We start from the raw sequence: 16,478 nt of genomic DNA, 5'->3' as shown, positions 1-16,478 counted from the left end.
AGTCATTCTAAATCTTGTGATGCTGGACATGAGCTCTCTATTCAAACCTTCCCTACAAACTTTTAAGGAAATAGTTTTGGTCCTTTTTAAACTGGAGGGAAAAATCTCTCTGGATTTCTTGGTTTGCTTTCGGATGACCTTTTTATTTTTTGCTTGTTCCTGTCATTCCCATATTTCTCTGAACAGATTCTGGCAATCATGTTTTACCTATGCTAATGGTACATGTTCATTTTATACAGTTACCTTGAGTTATTCTACACTTCAGATGGTAGTGTATTTCATTAGCGAACAAAGAGATTTTCTGTATGAGCCATGAAGAGTAACATCAGGGTTAATGTGGAAATTTTTAAAATCACAATAGCTTTTTTTTATAGGCCTGTTGTCAGGCATTACTCAATTTGGCAAAATCTCTGATTTTTCATGTCTTTGAGTTAAAGATACAAAATACTTCAGTTAAGGCCAGCTGCTGCCATGTGTGCATTTATAACACCCTTGCTTCTTGAAAGGTGGCCTCTTGGCATGTTGATTAAAGCTTAATTTTTCTGAAACAAACATTAGCTTTTCAGCCTAACGGCTTTCCAAAGAATAATGACCTAATGCAGTAAGATTATTGTAACAACTTAAATACTAAATAATCTGGCTGCTCTAAAGGAGGAATTGATTCGTGATGGCAATGAGCTGGATCATTGTTGTGACCTCATACAACTAACGCAATCATATAAACTTTTACAAACGCAGCTCCACTTTGTGCAATGGGACTACTTCAGGCTTGATTCTGTAAATGGTGATAAAACCTGGCATGCATAAGCATTCTGTGGAAAATCTTGTATACAGCTGCTACAACTTGGAGTATAAAAACGACAATAAATGGGCAAAAAAGGGCCGGCGTTCCTTAACATAGGCATTAAGGAAACTATTAGAAACAAAAGGACACCATTCAAAAAATGGAAGTTGTGCCCAAATGAGGAAAATAGGAAAGTACACAAACTCTAGTAATTTACATGTAAATCACAGTAGGGTGGGTTGAAACACAAATGGAGGAGTGTTTTGCTAGGCTCTTCTACAGATCAAAAAATGGTTAAAAACAGGAGCCAAAAGACAGGACTATGTCAGCTTGGCGTGTATTTTTCAACGTAATCAAAATGATCTGGAAAAAGAGGGCATACATAATGCGCTGGCAAGATTTGTGGATAATATAAGGCTATTCTGCATAGTCAAATCCAAAGCTAATGATGAAGAATTATGGAAAGATCTCATAAAACTGAATGAGCGGACAATGAAGTGACAAATGAAATTCAACATTGCTAACTGAAAATTATGCAGCTGTGAAAAAGTAAAACTATACATACACCGTATTGGGCTCTGAATTAGCCATTATCACATAAGACAGATATTTGAAACAGTGTGGGTAGACCTGAAAAAGATTGGCTTAAAATGCAGCAGTCAACAAGACAGATGAAATGTTATGAATTATTAGCAGAGGAGTTGAAAGCAAGACAAAAAACATCATTATGCTTTGTGTTTCTGATCGCCCCATCTCAAAAGGGATATCGCAAAACTAGAAAAAGTACAGAAAAGGGCAACAAAAAGGAGCACAGGTGCTTGTTCTCAGGAGAGACTAAGAAAGCTATTACTATTTAGCTTGGAGAAAAGAAAGCCGAGGGCGAATGTAATGCAGGTCTGTAAAATAATGAAAAGTGTGGAAAAAACGGAGAGGGAACCATTATTCACAGCACCTCAGAAAACGTGAATGAAGGGACATCCAGTGAAATGATCAGACAGTGCGTCTAAACCCTAAAAGGAGTAGCATTGGCCTATGCAATACACAATCAGCTTGTGGAACTCATGGCCACAGGAAGTGGTAGAGGCCAATTGGAAAACCAGTTTGTATGTTTGTGCAGTGCTAACTCTATTGTATTGGACAGCTAGGGAGGATGTTTAAAAGAAATCCCTGAACACATGATGGGATGACTGCTGGTATGGTAAAGGAGTCTTCAGCTGAACCCCTGGTAAGAACAAATACCATAGAAAAATGGAATAGCTACTTTCCACGAGAGAAAAGTGTGTATTTAACTGGTGTCTTTGGCATTCTGGTATTTTTGTGTCTGCCAGCTAAATGAATGTATAAGATAGCATGCCTCCGTGGTTGCAAGAGGTTTAATCATTCAGTTTTGCTGTCTGGAGCACTGCTATGAATTTATAGCACTCATTAACTGATAATATTTATCAGAAAACTGACACGTGATTATTGCAAAGCATGTGCTTCCTGCTCTTGAGATGCCTAGAACTGAGCAAGCACAGAGTCTCTTATGCTCTGAGCAAGCACTGAGTCACTGATAAAGCGCTCCCTCCGGATGTGGGTAGGGATTAGTAGTCAAGTGGAGAAAGAAATTGTCACTGTGCCTGTAGAGGATCTGACTAGTGTGGAAAATGGCAAACTTCTCATAGCAGAATGGACAGTGTCTCAAGCTCAATATGCAATAAATATCTACTCAAAAGATGATTTTCACTTGTGAAAAAAACCTGTATATGCTGTGAAAAGATAGTCTCTGATCTAAACTTAACAGAGGGAACTTTAAAAATGAACCATAAGTACTCTGGCCAAGGTTAAACAATACATCATTTCAGTAAGAAAGGAAACTTGAGAGTTCTTGGCTCATAGTACATAAAAAGATGGGGTGTTTCAGCTTTTATATGTGTGACTTGTAGTTCACTATTGCCGGCTATACTGCTTCAGCACCATTGGTTGTACCGTTGTGATGGTGCTCAAGGGCTCTAGTTAGGTGTTGTGCAGTGTGGTTCTGGGTGCTTAATACACAGCAGGGGAACGATCGTAAGCTTGATTGCTGTAAATCAAGTTTCAAGAACAGATGACAAATGGTGGGCATACTCAAATTAAGCATAGGCAGAGAGGTCAGATAAAGGACACTGGCTTACATGCTTGTATCAAAAAGAATGTGACAACTGATGTTTCAAATTCCTGTTCAAAAATGTGTATGGAAGGGCAATGCTATGTAGGTGTTGGGAGTGAGCTTACTTCACAATCTACAGGTCCCTTAATTCAGCTGTTGGACAGTAGACGGCTTGATTAAAAAGTTGAACAAATGATGGGTTGCAACAAGTCTCAATGAATTTGATGGAAGATGCTGGTGCTCAGCATCTTTGAAAATCAGGTACATTGCCTTGCTTGATTAAGGATTATTACCATCCTGTTTCTTGTGCCGTGTAGGACTAAACGTAGGTTTGCGTTATGGCTATAAAAGCAAACACGGTGAAGATCAAAAAAACTTTAGATTTGCCAAATTATTTCTAGGCCATGTGCTTTCTTTTTACTACATCCATTCTTTACGCTTCATTGATAAAATCTGTAAAACTTGTGTTACTAGCTGGAAGAATTTGGGGTGTGCTACTTTTAAGCCAGAGGGTTTAGTAACAAATTCCATGTAGTAATAGGAGCATGGGAGACAACTGCTATATTAAACTGTGTGGCACGCCACTTCAGTGGGTGTATGGGTTTTCTTTTTTTCCAGCAAGCAAAACATTGTCCTGTTTGCTCAAAACTTATTCAGGCTTAGAAAGTGCAGAGAGAGAGCAGGGTGGCTGGGTCCAGTCAGGTTCTGTCTGGCTGCAGGGGACAGTGACTTGAGTAATTTAGAATAGGATGCACCTGTGGGGGAGAGAGCCAGCTGTATTCTGGAAGGAGTGTGTCTCAATCTGGAAAGTTTTCTCTCCCCCTTGTGTGACTTAGAGAATTCCCAAGCTGAGGCACTTCATGCAGGAGTCTGGGTGAGGGAGAACGAGTTGGTTTTTTGCTGCAGAGCCAATAGATACGCTCTTTCTTCTTACTCTTCCTGTTAATATTTGTTTGAAGCACATTCTGCTGGATATTGCAGAAGAAAGCTTCCAATATTGGGTTTGCAGTGAGGAGTCTGGTAAAGGGAGCCAAACAGGAACTTAGTTTAACACCTACCTAGAAGCAAACTGCTATTGCAGACACAGGAACAAATGCATAAGGATTCCAATTCTGGACCAGCATTACAGGTCTGGACTCTAGAAAAATAAATTGGGTTTGATTAAGGTTTGCTCCTATGCTTATGGGATTAAACAGAAAATGCATGCAAAGGCTCTGACCCTAAAATTAGATCTTTGTGAGCTGACTTTGAAGCTCCATGGAACCCTCTGCAGCTCAGACTGCCTTAGGACAACAGATTTGGTTTTCCTAGGGCTTGAACTGTTGTCTTTGGTCCTTGCAATGCCAATAATGGTTATTCTATATGTTCTTTAAAATGCGCTCCTTTTCCATTTTTATACTATTTGTAAAAAGCTTATGTGGTCAGTGAGACTTTTTTTTGCATCTTTTCTGGAACATAGCAGCATTCCTTTATCACAAACTAATTGCATGAGTTTCCTTCTGTAACCACTTACATATATGTTTTGCATGTTGGTCTTTGTTGTAGTACCGATGACAGATGTGTGCTTTAAATGGTTTATCCCAAATGGCATAGGCCCATAGGCCAGATTTTCATACATACTCGGGTAAGCATCAAAGTACATGGATAGATCTACCACAGAGCTCTGCAGCTTGAGCTAGTTTGAAAAGAGCTGCTGAACCCTGACGCTTCTTGCAACTCTCACCCTGGTTTTAGTGCCTAAATGGGAGAGCTGAATGCTTGCAAATCCAGCCCTGAGCTTTTAAAAAAAAAAAAAAATCTGGCCATGTGATCCCCACAGTCTTTTTTTTATTAGAACATAATTTTTGTTTCTGTTTTATACTGTGCATGTTGTAACCCTCCCTCTGGGGGAGAGAGACAAAAACAACGAGTTTGTGCAGATCCAGAAAACCAGGCAATAAAAGGAAAGAGAACCTTCCTAATCTCTCTGCCACCCCCATTCCTCCCAAACAACCTGTAATGCTCCCTACAAACTAGCCCTAAGCAATAATTCCTGAGTGAAACACAACACGGTTAAGAGACTTACCCATGTCAGTTTTCACTTGATTCCTAAGCTTGTGATCAGATGGCCCAGTGACAAAGGCAGTGTTTATCTGTTTGTGTGTGTTTCAGCATTAACAAGGTTTGCTTTCTTTCTCTTGCTCCCCCATTCACCCTTTCCTTTCCCCAGGTCCATTAAGGATGGGGAAGGCATGCAGGAAGAACGCAAAGAAGAGGCTGGGGCATTGCTCTTTGACCTTCATTGGTGACCTGGATGGGCAGGTGAGTGACACTTCAGCTTTTGGCTTCATGGCCACTTAAGTGTATCACTCATCTTTTCTTTAGGAAGCTGGACTAGAGAAAAATGCACTGAGCAAACAAGGGGTACAGAAAGGGGCAGCTAAATGTAATGGCAGAAGTGCTTTGGAAGACTAAAGTGTTTCCATCTGAGATGCAACCTGTGAAGTGGGGAAGCCCACAGCTTTTAGAACAGCACCATCCATTTTACCTCCTCTGATGGGCAGGGTCCATCTTTTGGAGGCAAAAGAGCTTGCTTAAGTATGCACATATCTGTGGCACTTAGGGAAAAGGCTGGTCAATAGCTATAACCTGCTTGATGGCAAGCTTGATCTGGGGCACCTTGTCCCTCCTTGCTACATTGTTCCTACCATTGTTGCTATTAAATAATGCATGAAACTCAGCAGAGGCTGAAATGTACCTAGCAGTGACTTGCTATGTTCCTCCGGTCAGGGGCCAGCCTTGCCTGCCTGTGGTCAATGCAGGAGCCCTGTTCTTGAGAGCTTTTGCTTTTCAGGTCCCTTCTCTTTTGGTTAAAGAATAGGAGAGCAGCAGAAGCTCTCTCACAGTTGTTCTGGAAAGTGTTCCACCCAGACATTCTCCCATCAGTTCTTAGTAGTGTCTGCCACTGCTTGGGGCTGGTTTATTGGCCTACATTTCCAGTGCATTGGGTACCCAGTCTAAGATGACTTACAGGGTCCTGATTTTTTCACAAGGCAGGTCCCCAGCACTATCTGACAAGTAAGCCTCTTTAACGTGCCTCAAGTCATGCACTCAAAATTCCTGGACTTTTACAAAGTTTGGAGGCCCTTTCTCTCATGAATGAGACCAGACAAAGGAGTTTATCCTTATGTAAAAGTCTTAAATATTTACAGTTTTGCTTGAGCATTCACTGGAAGTTTATTTGCCCCTTCTCTTCATTGGTTCCCTTTGGGATTTTATCATGTATTGCTTGCAGTACAGTACTGTCTAGGAGTCCCAGTATCATACTGGGGCCCCACTGTGCTAGAAGCTGGACAAACATATAACATTACCTTGTGAAAAGGAAGAATTTGGTCATCGCAGGCAGTCCGTGCACTTGCTAACAGAGTTCTAGATGCTAACAGCTCTTGGATGTGCATTGTGCTTTGTATTTCAGATTCCCTACCCAGAGTTAGCTTGAGAAGTTCAGGTTGATATCAGCTTACTGAGAACAGTTTTCACTTTTCTACAAACTCACGTGTGCAAAGTGCTGATCGATCTCCATTCCTAAATTTTGGCCTTATGAGCCTTCCCTCCCCCCCCCCCCCGAAGTTCCCTGCTGTTAATAACACTGGTACAGTTCCACCCCAGTGGGAATGATGACATAAATTAATTTCCAGCAGCAGCGGGCACTTTATCTTCATGTCATCTAAACTCAGTCTGAGCAAACTTACATTATGGTATTGGTTTCTGACAGCCATAAGCAATTTGCCTAAACTGGTGTTATTTCTGGTTGGAAATTTAGCAGGGAGGGAAGAGTAGAGACCAGCTCTAGAAAAGTCAGTGAGAGATCAGGGGGCTGAGCATCTGTCTGCTGTCAGTAGGAGTTAAGGATGCTCAACAATTGGCAGGACAGGGCCCAAAGACGCTTCTCATTGCTTCTTAACCTGTTTGTTTCTCATGTGCATCCCCTATCCTACACCTGTGTTATCAGTAGCTTCTTGATGTAAATGGAGAGGAGCATCTTCCAATCCTTTTAGTAGGTCTTGAACTACTTACAGGTTGAAGCCCCTGTACAAAGGCAGAACAGCTAGCAGAGACCATGATAGCTTCAGGGCACCCTCTGCATTGTTATAGTCAATCAGCAACAAGTTCCTTAGCCCAGATATTTGCCTAACTCCTTTCTGGAAGGAAGAGGAAATTCACTGTGTCCCAGACATCCCATATCTACACTTATCTCTGGGTGAGAGTGCATTATCCTTTCTGCTGGGAATAAATGGTCTTCTTGTCCCTGAACCACATTCAGCAGGCACTGGGTGTAGATTGCAGATTAAAATAACTGGCATCAATTTTCTCTGGTTGTGGCAAAATGAGTGTGGCTTATACAACCTTGGGGATGGGGGATGAGGAGTAGGGATGGGGGGCAAAGAGAAGTTGTGGCTCAAAAAACCTGACTTGTAAGTAAGGTCAGGGTGAAGCTGCCTGCGTCATTTTACTTCTTGCTGTATCATCCCCTGTGCTGCTGACATCAAGTTCATCATTGTGACTGGTGTAGCTACATAGATTACAGTGGAACAATAGATCCTCTTTCTCAGCAGAGTAGGTGGGATGACTATCAAGTCCCATATGCTACTTTCACTGGCATATATCTGCTGAACTTAGCCCAATAGGTATAAGCCAGCTTCTAATTTTGGCTCAGTTTGTGTTTAAATATGCAGACTCCACTTACAAAGGGGTGATGCTTGATGTAAGGAGAAGTGTTTCCACCTAGTGGCAACAAGCTTCTTTACAAAAATGAATTTGTTCTTGTTTTGTTGTTTTCTGGAAAGGGATATATAACAATCTAGGAAAAATATACAGCCCTGAAATTTGACATTAGAAAACTAAACATGCATGCACGCGCACACACCCTCTCAGTAGTTATCTTCATGTAACAAAGTAATCTCTGATCATTTATAATCTTATTTATTGCAGGTATCATTAAGTATCTCTGTCATGAAGCTGACCTCTTTCTATGCATGTGTGTGTCGACAACTGTGAGAGAGAGAAACAGCTCAGTCACAACTTAGGACTGTACAGTCCAGGAGGTGGATCCTGCAAGTTACCGGTTTTCTACTATACCTTGCAAAGTTGTACCCTAAATTACCCCCGATGTGTTTCCCATCTCTGATGGAAACAGCAGGCTTAATTGGTGACATATGTATCATGATCATAGCAGTTAACATTTCCCAGTGTTGCCAGCAATTTTGTGATCACAATAAAACCACAATATTTAATCATACTAAACTCCCAGATCCTGCAGTCAAGTGATGATATGAGTTCCAGCTTTATTTAAAATAAAGGTAATAATATTTAGCTTTCATAGTTTCAAAGAGAGGCTTGAACAGATGACCGACTAAAACCAGGCCAAACCAGAAGACGCACAAAAAGCTTTCAAAGTTTGTTATATTTAAAATCTTTTTCTCTTAACCAGTTTTATAAGTCAGAACCAAAACTTGATTTTTGAACAGTAATGGTTGGCAATGCAACACTTAGCTGGTTTTTAATTTTCCCCACAGCCCTTTTGAGTTGCTGTCCTTTGTTTTACAAGCTTCTCCATAGGCAGTCCACTGTTTTGATATCAATAGCAGCAAGAAACTCTCTTTTCCACTAGTGCTTATTTCTCTCTGGAAAGGCCCAGAAGCAAATATCTCTTCCACTGAACCCATTTCACTGAATATGAATAAAGACCTTGATATTTCAGAGGCTTGGACTTAGAAGGAATTAATGTTTCATTTGTAGATGATGTGCGTTCATAACATTGTGCAAGTGTTCTTTAACTGAGCCTGTTGAGGTACTCTGGAGGTATGTAATAGGGGTATATGAGGGTCAGTAAATGGAAGTTAGACATTTTGTGAACATTACCTTGGAATATAAGGGTGACAGCTTTTATTGTACTGATTTTTATTAGTTTAGCACATATTTACTGTCTATATTATTGTCATTACTGTAATTCCCATGACGCGTGGTTTCAGTTTCCGGCTGATTCTTTTCTGCAGTTGATTGAGTGCACTGTCCAGAAGGGCGTTAAAAAAAAAAAAAAAAAAGTAGCACCATTGGGAAACTAAATGGCAGCCGGAGCTGTATGCAACATTTTTAGTTTTTTAAAGTTGCCCAGTACAAATAATAAATATTTATTCTCCTTGTGGTCCCCAGTGGAGTGGAGAATTACTTGCAAACAATATTTTTTTATTGCTTGCATGGCACAAGCCATGAGCTGTTAGAAATAGAGCTTATAAAGTTACATTTCCTTGGAAAATAATGGCTAGATATAAGGGAAATAATGTTTTTGGAACCAGGAAGTTCCATCAAGCTCCGAACTTTAATTAAAAAAGACAAATTTTGCACTAAATGTCACAATGTTGCTTTTTCTGCCTTTGCTTTTTTAAGCAAATAAAATAAGAGGCCAGGTAATACTGAAATAGTCCAACTGAAATGGAAACTTCCTGCTTTTTGCAGACCATGGGGGATGACAACTTGAGAGGTCATAACCCTGTTTTATATTCAATCCCAAAGAACAATTCATAGATTCGTAAGAGGACTGACTCAAGCACTCGGCATTTGGCAACCAATTTTCCCAAGGAATGTCCTGACAAAAGGACCTCTCTTCCCAATATATAGACTCTGTTCAATCACATAGGAAAAACTGGCACAATCCATGGAAAATGTATAAGGGATGAGAAAGAAGTATTAAAAACTAAAGCCTACACCTAATATGGAAGCAGAAGAGGAGATGTCCTGGATCCTTCTTTACGAGAGAAAAATGTTGTTGAGCTTTCCTTTTGTCAGGACATGCCTTGGGAATTGCCATCAGTTTGTTTCTCTGTAATAAAGCATCTTTATGTATATTAGATGTAGGCTTTAGTTTGTAATACCTCATTTTCATCCCTTGCACATTTTTCTTGGGTTGTGCCAGTTCTTCTCATGTGATTGAGCAGACTCTATATATTGGGAAGAGATGTCCTGTTTCTGTGTTAGGTGCACTGCAGAGAAGTATGCCAGTGCCAGGACTGTTGACTTTGGTGGTTCACAGACTTACAGATTTTGTTCCTGCTCTGCAGTGCTTTTTGTGGCCAAATATGATTTTAGATAATTGAATAGAGAGCTCATTTTAAACTGGATTGAGAGTCAAAAGACCCAGGTTCTGCCACTGACATCTAGTCAGCGTCCTCTGGCAAGTCACTTTGATCTGTACACCCGCCCTTATGTCTGTTCTGCTTACGTAGATTCTGCTTTCTCAAACGAGCTGTCTTTTATTATGTAATTTGTACAGCACCTAGCTTTGATCTCAGCTGTCTTTTGGATATTGTTGTAATTGAGAAGTTCGGGCATGGCAATGATTTTTATAAGGGAAACATAAAACTGTCAATTAGTAGATGGGTTCCTCTTTCTGTTAGTCAGCTAGTGGATCAGAATTAAAAGTTAAATGAAGTAAAATGTCTGCACAGTGGAAACTTTAATCCTCAGAGAGCTTTCTTTACCAGATGGAAAAGGGGTAACTTAGCTTTCCAGCCTCTTCACCTTTGTTTCTAGTGAAAGGACCTCTGTGTGCCAGATGATCTGTTTCCTTCTCCTGTACAGGAGGGCCCACGATGTTTTGTGTTTATAGTTCCTCGAATCCCACCCACCATTTTCGTGTGGTCTGATGAAATGCATCCACTTCTGGGGTGGAGGGAGCAGCTGGCTATGCCTTAAGGGGAAAATGGCTCAAAACTATCTTCTTTCATTTTTGTTAAGGGGCTAAGAGAATTGAATGGGAAGTAAAAATGTACAGTGAAGCACTGAGGCTTAAATGGGATGCAAGCGATGCATAAACTGTTAAAAGGTTCTCTGCACAGGGTTTTTTAGCACCTATTACGTTCTGCTTGGACTGTTATAAACCAGAGGGCTAAAAAACCCAACTCTCTAAAATCACTTGCATTTATTAGAGAACAGGGCTTCTCGAACAACCCCACGTGGATATATTCCTCAAATTAAACTTTATAGCAATATTCCACAAGACCCAGCTTTTTTCTGAAAAGCTCCATGGCATCATTAGTGCTCCTACAGAGCCAACAGGTCCTTCTGTTCTTAAGGTATCATCTCAGCAATCTCTGCACGGAGCAACCTGCACAGAGGTCAGTTGATCTGCTTTGTGAATATGAAAGGCCGAGTCGACCTAGATGAAATTCGGACCTGTGGCTCCAGAGAGTCTAGCTGAGGAGAACACGGGGCTCGGACCACTCAATGGTTCCTCGCAGGGCTTTCAAATGTGCTGAAGATTGGACAAGCAAGATCAATGGACTAATCATGAAAGATAAGAGAGCTAATGGTGTGTACCTAATTTCTGCAAGCACAAACTGTGACTGCTTGTGCAAATTGGAGTTCTGCTTGTCCACGTGGCAAGTCGTACGTTGCGTGTCAGTTGGTTTTCCCAGCTACAAAAATCAGGCTCCAAGTGCATGTTGGCTTAGCCCTTCCATTAATAATAGGCAAAGCTCAAAAAGGGGTCTTTCCATTGACTCGAATGGGCTTTGGTTCAGGCCCTTAAATAATGTTATTTTACAGATCCCTAAACTGTATGGGCAGTTACTGCGTACTGCATATAACCTTTAGTTGGTGATATTTTAAGATAAATGCGATTTATATTCACTTTGATATTCGTTTGACTGTCACTAAAGAGTCACTTCTACAGGGAACCAGTTCTATTAGCTAGACTGAAAGCACATTTGGGATATCCTCATGCTGCTGGATATAAACCACTTATAAATAGAAGGGAGAAATTTCTTTCTTTCCCCTCAGAAAAAGATTATCATACTCTAAGGGGACATATTACTGATCCCTGTGCAGAGGCTGGTAGTGATCACTGCTGGGGAAAATTTGCCAGTTTGGTGAGACCCACAAGTCTGGGAGATGCCCATGTTCATAAGAATTTTACATGGGGAATTTTCCCCTTAGCCACTAAACAGGTTTTGCTCTGCTTTTTATAATGTGGACAAGTTTAAAGCTGCATTTTTTTTTTTCCCTGACCAGGGATGTCATGTAGGTAGGAAGTGACTTCCCATTTGCTGAAGATTACCTCTATTTCAGGCCTTGACCAGATACAGGAAGGAAGGGGGGGAACCCCAACAAGTGTCTATGAGTTTGTGTCCAGGGTGCTGCCGCGAGTGTCTTGCCTTTTATGTGAAAAGCAGGTATTGGCATGGGTGCTTGCACGGCTCTTCTCTCTTCTATCCTTGCCTGACCTCTTGGTAGCTGAGCATGCTATGAGCATTCCTGCTGTGGACTGTCATAGGGCTCAGTGCCTAGACAAGCAGATGTTCATGCATTTTCTCTGGCCAATCTGACTTCATTTTCCTGACAGTCTGCAACAGATCTGTTATTCAGGGCTTCTGTCGTGACACATTTTTGCTTCCATATTCCCATCTCGGGGAGTGTTGCTAAGTTACCAGTTTAAGCTTCACACCACGAGGTGGCACTGGTTGCCAGTGACTTTGAAATGCCCATTTATAGCAATTTTTTGTTTCTTGACCACTGGTTCCCTGTTCTAAAAGGATGAAAATGATTGAGGTGGAAATCAGAAGCCTCAAGGATGCCCTGGAGCACAGTCTTTCAGTTGTTTTGCTCACATGTCCGCCTTTACAACTATTGTTTGAAGGAAAGCGGAATTGAGAGTGCATCAGTCCAGAGGTTTACATCTAAGAGGTTGGATACAGGGAGTGTTACCGTCAAGGCTTAGTGTGCTTAGTGTGGGTTTACCTTGGTACATGACAGTGAAACAGCTTACCTTTGAAGCACCTTTTATTGTTGAAGCCAAAATTACATACAAAAGACTATGCTATCAGACTCCATATGGATTTATTGGTTCATAGCATCATCCTGAGTTCTTGAACTGGTTCTGTCCCTACCTTGATTTGAGATCTAAGCATTTGCTCCTCACTTGGAGCAGAATAGGTAAAGCTTTGGTACAACGTTTACAGAATTTACTGAGCGATGGACAGGGCAACTGTTGGTGTACAAGGCAGGAGAGTGGATGAAACAAAAGCATTAGCCTAGGTGAAGACTAAGGACTTGCTTTGGGCAGTGAGGTCTCCACGTAGCAGTGGATGATAGTGGCTGGAGTGGATACTTATGAATCTGGCTGTAATTTCTCCCCATGCAATTCTGTCATCATTTGCTCTGGTACATCTCTCTCAGACAGTTTGCCTGCACTCTTTTTCCATATTTTGCTTTTTTTTTCACAGCCGTTGAGCCAAATTTACCCTTATTCCCTTGAGTCTGTTAAAGTCTGAGTAAGTAACTCTGTCAGAAAAAAAATTCCTCTTAAACTCATTTATATTGGAAAACTTGCCACTCTAAAGACAGGGCTTTCCACCCGAGCTTGGAGGTATCCTTCTTAATCACATCAAATAGCTGTTCTTGGCCCTTTGTATGAAATGAGGTGGTGCTGTTGGGTCCAGCTGGGGCTACCTCAGAAATTCAGGGCCCTAGTATTATTCTGTCTTTATTTCAATAAAAAACAAAAGGTCCCAGACCAGAACTCTGTTGTGTCAAGGACTTTGTACAAGAAAAGGTCTTTGCCCTAAAGAGCCATAGGCCCTGCTGTTCCATTATCTCTGCAGAGAAGCCACAAATAAAATGGGCCACAGAAAGTGAATCTGTCTGTTGACCTTCCCAGAATAAATTTAAGGCTTGTTAACCCAACATGGTCAGGGAAACTTGCCTGGTGGGTATCAATACAATATTCGTTTACAGTGGTGTATAGACACAATGTCAATTCCCAAGCTAGTAGAGTTGTGCTGTTAATATCTACTATCTTCTGGTGACGCGACTTCTCAGTAGAAATGGGAAATAAGTTGTCTTTGCTCCGAGTGAGTTTGTTTAGATGCTTGCTCTAGAGGCAGAATCAGAGACTGATGAGGCTTTGCATATTGACCTGAGACCAGAGTTGGAACTGATTGTTTCATACTGCTCTTCCTGATTAAGGATTAGGATTTGCCAATTTCTAGGTCAATTTCTGAACCCACTAGTAGTGCTCTCTCAGTGAGAAATTAGGATCAATCACTATAAAATAAATCACATTTTAGAAATTAAAGCACTCCACAAATTAACCAGAAGCAGGAGAGACAGAAGCAATCAGACAAGGGAACCTGTCCTCATATAATTTGCAGCCCAGCTCATGCTATTGTGTCTAGAGGTTTGGATAAACCATTTTGAGCTTTTCAGAATAATTGAGTTTAAAATTGGTTGTAAAGCCAGGAGAGAATGAATCGCTGGAATGCTCTGAGGAGAGCAATCCTGTGCTGGCCAAGGTGAGGAGGCCAGGTTGCCAGCTGGTCTGTCACAGTACTAGGTCTTCATCCCAGATGCACTGAAGTAAATAGAAAGGCTCTCACTGACTTTGGCCAGCTTTGGCATCACGCTCTTAGTTTTCACTTTCTATCCCTTTTCTCGAGGTTACCCATGTTTAGATTGGGATTTTCAGTGGAGCCTAATGGAGTCAGTCCCTCAGCTCATGATTTCATTGAGGTTGAGTGCTGGGTCCTTTGAAAATCCCAGCATTGGAGCTGATCAGAAAACAAACCTCCGTTTCAGGGGAAATGCTGACATTTCAAAACTTTTTTTTTCTAAACTGGAACAGCAAACTAAAATGTCAAGATTGCCTCTGGAATGGGAATACCAGCCACTTTCATTTGGATAATATAATAAAATATCATACTGTTATCATCAAAATCAGAATGAAGTAAAGCCAAATGAGAGGTGAAATGAAACACTTCAGCTTTGTTGAAGCATATTTACTTTCTTGTGTCAAAATGGTAGTATAGGAATGAACACATCTCCCCCAAAATGTTTCAGTTTTGAAGAAACCAGGTTTTCTCTTTGGAAAGTAGTCTGTTCTACACAGCATCATTCTTCAAAGGCTTAGGGCTGGATGCTTTTCACGCTAGAGATGATCTGGATTTCTGTGTCCCCCAGGGTTAGGGGCCATTCACATCTGGCCTGACACTTTGCGTATCTTTTTCCCCTCTTCCCCTCCCCCTCCCCCCCCCCCCCCCCCCCAGTTGCATTCCTATTTCAAACACCCCTAATGTCAGGTATGTTTGCATCCAGAGTGTGAGTCTGGGGTTCGTTATGAATTAAATCCTTGTAGTTCATGTCAGTGTGTTGATGAAAAAGAGGTATAGATAAAATGGAAGTTGGCCAATTGCTGGGGTAGCCTGTGGTGTATATCTAGACTTTGGATATACTTGAATACTTCTGAGGCTCAGCTGTCCTTTTTTGTCTTAAATTAGGGTACCAAGTAGGGAAAAACAGTATGTAGGTTTCAGGGAGAGGATGAATATAATGCCAAAGGGGTTAAAGGGAGATGAAACCTAGAAAAAACAGCCTTGGAGAAAGAAAACTGCAAAAGTATGCAAAAGCCCTAGAAATGGAGGCAATTATAAAAAGATCCCATGTTAGAAGACCTTGTTTCCGTGTGTTGGTGCAACACTCACCAGCAGGACCCCTTCAATCTGATTGGTGTTGTTAGGCACTATTGCAAAATAGATATTAAGAGGAATAACAGACAGTGAAGAGATCCCAAATGCTTTCTTGTTTAGGGGCCTCCTGGGAAGAAGTTCACTTTCCTTGCTCACCTCCTTGCTTGCAAATCCCACTAGCTTTTTCCAGTGCAGTGCTCCAGGAATGCCACAGCTCTCGGATTACAACAAAAGCCCATGATATCACCCGTTAGCCGAGGTGGTGTGGCTGAGGTTGAAGGGGGTGGGCCTTGGGAGGGGTTTGTGTGGATAACTCCAGTGAAATTTGCTGGGGGGAAGCAGCAGCACCAGGGTTTCTGCAGCTCATTTCTGTGGCTGCAGGATATTTTATAAAGCGGAGGGGACCACTTAGAGGCACTCTTAGCCCAGGAGAGGAACTTCAGTACAAAGAGCGAAGGAACAGAGGTCACCCCCAAATCATCCTACCACTAACTTTGAGGTAAGGGCAGTCCTGTACACTGCAGTGCAGCCTTATGGCCATAGAGGAGCATCAGACTGATTTGCATGGGGATTTATTTAGCAAGCAACTTAAACCAACTCCCTCTCTTCCTTTAAGGCAGAAAGTTGAACTTGCTTGTCACTTTTTTGGGGGGGAGGGACATTTTTATTTCTGCATCATCAGTTATTCAGCGACTAAATTTAGAGAAGGGAGTAGGAGAAGGAGGGAAGCTGGTAAAAGAGGCTTTCTTGCAGTCCTTTGGAAACTTGATTAGGGGGGAAATAAGTGCTTCAGAAGTTTTCTGTTTTGCAGCGATGTTTCTGGCTAGGTTAAAGTTGTTATTTGTTTGTTTTTTCACCCCTTGCTTATAAGAATGAACTGGGAAAGAACTTAATGAAGTGGAGGAGACATGTTGCTAATTTGCCTGCAAGTTGAGGCAGTGTATATTGTGCAATGTTGTTATCACAGGCTTGATTTAGAAAAGAAGCCAGATCGCAGGTAACAAGGCATGTAAATCTTCCCAATCTAACACTTCAGAAGTAGTTTGAATTCTCTTGCCTGAATACATGC

At 41.4% G+C, this 16,478-nt stretch overlaps 1 protein-coding gene across 2 annotated transcripts in view; it reads left to right on the top strand.

The window, feature by feature from the left end:
* Positions 1-9: 9 nt before the first annotated feature.
* LOXL2 (lysyl oxidase like 2) overlaps positions 10-16,478 on the top strand; it is a 106,800-nt gene continuing 90,331 nt past the window's right edge. Inside the window, exons 1-2 of one of the 2 annotated variants that reach the window (XM_019482459.2) lie at positions 10-2,009; positions 5,122-5,213. The gene's annotated coding sequence lies outside the window, so the exon portion shown is untranslated. Of the gene's footprint in view, positions 2,010-5,121; positions 5,214-15,721; positions 15,909-16,478 lie in introns of those variants that run through there. The other variant, XM_006263901.4, reaches the window with a different exon arrangement.

The sequence above is a fragment of the Alligator mississippiensis genome, chromosome 7 (assembly GCF_030867095.1).
Source record: "Alligator mississippiensis isolate rAllMis1 chromosome 7, rAllMis1, whole genome shotgun sequence".
Lineage (NCBI taxonomy): Eukaryota > Metazoa > Chordata > Crocodylia > Alligatoridae > Alligator > Alligator mississippiensis.
Note: the sequence above shows the minus strand (reverse complement) of the source record. Positions and strands in the feature narration are given on the sequence as shown.